This window comes from Oncorhynchus keta, unplaced genomic scaffold (assembly GCF_023373465.1).
Source record: "Oncorhynchus keta strain PuntledgeMale-10-30-2019 unplaced genomic scaffold, Oket_V2 Un_contig_5916_pilon_pilon, whole genome shotgun sequence".
Classification (NCBI taxonomy): Eukaryota; Metazoa; Chordata; class Actinopteri; order Salmoniformes; family Salmonidae; genus Oncorhynchus; species Oncorhynchus keta.
The window spans coordinates 781,451-782,728 of NW_026288583.1; positions in this window are offsets into that span (position 1 = coordinate 781,451).

Here is a 1,278-nt window from a genome sequence, read left to right on the forward strand (position 1 = left end):
TCTACTTTACTTGAAAAATCAAATCAAAGTTTATTTGTCACGTGCGCGGAATACAACAGTGAAATGCTTACTTACAGGCTCTAACCAATAGTGCAAAAAATGTATTAGGTGAACAATACTAAATAAATACCCTATAATCTAGCACTATACTCACTCATTTCAAAATTATATAAAATAAAATGAACACCCCCCTTCTCCACTAATTAAATGTATTTATTCCTACCTAATGCCATCACACTGACATCACCACTTAACACATCCTGCAACTCTTCTGCTGTCAAGTCCCGCACACCCAAATACCTCCCTGCAGCTGCCACCACAACCTCAATTTTCTGAGACTTCCGATCCATCCTTGCAGTACAATTAATAACCATTGCTATAAATGCTAAAAATCCATTCTTACTGCAACGTATTTCACTGTTTGGCCTATCCCTCTGTACTGGAATATATCTCTACTACTCTCACCACTCCTCCCCCTTGACCCATCTTCCTCTACTTTTTTCACTGCCTCAGCATATGACAACTTCTGCTCTACTCTAACCCTGGAAACCTCAACCAGCCTCTCTCACACGGGAAATTTCTGATCCTCAGCTACATTGCTGCCACATGCCCATAAGCTTAACAACTGTAACACCTTATTGTATTCAGCACATACGCTCATACAGGATAACTTATATATCCTAACTTCACTTTGTCAGGCAAAGACTCAACTTCAAAACTCAAAAGATCAGACAATGACTCTTCTGTTTCCCCACTCTCACCACCCTGTCTGCATTGCATCAAACGACGAGCATCACCGGGAATATTTGCCCTCAGCTGGTCAACGTTTATATCTACTGCTACTCCAGCTATCACTCCTTTCATTGGTGCCCTTTTCTTGAGAATGAAACAATTAACTTCTCTTGCCCCCATTCATTTTACTTCGAGCGCATTCTTCCTCTGCCCAACAGAAACACAAACAATTATCACTAGACCACATGACCTAACAATTTTTTCACCCACCGTGAAACCACAAATGGATCAGCAAAAAGGCAAGAGTTCACTTTTTCCATACACTTCACTCCTACTGTCACAGACTCTTCTTCATCCTGATCCTCGGTGCATACCTCAGTCTCAGATAACTTTACTGTACCTACCACCTCCGATTCTTCACCCTCATTCACTCCTCCTGTCTTCAGCTCCCTCTGCTTACACTTTCTACCATTCTTTTTTTTACAAACCATCTCCCTTTTTCCCACCATTTTTATCTGACTCAAGATCACCCTCTTCTACCCTCAC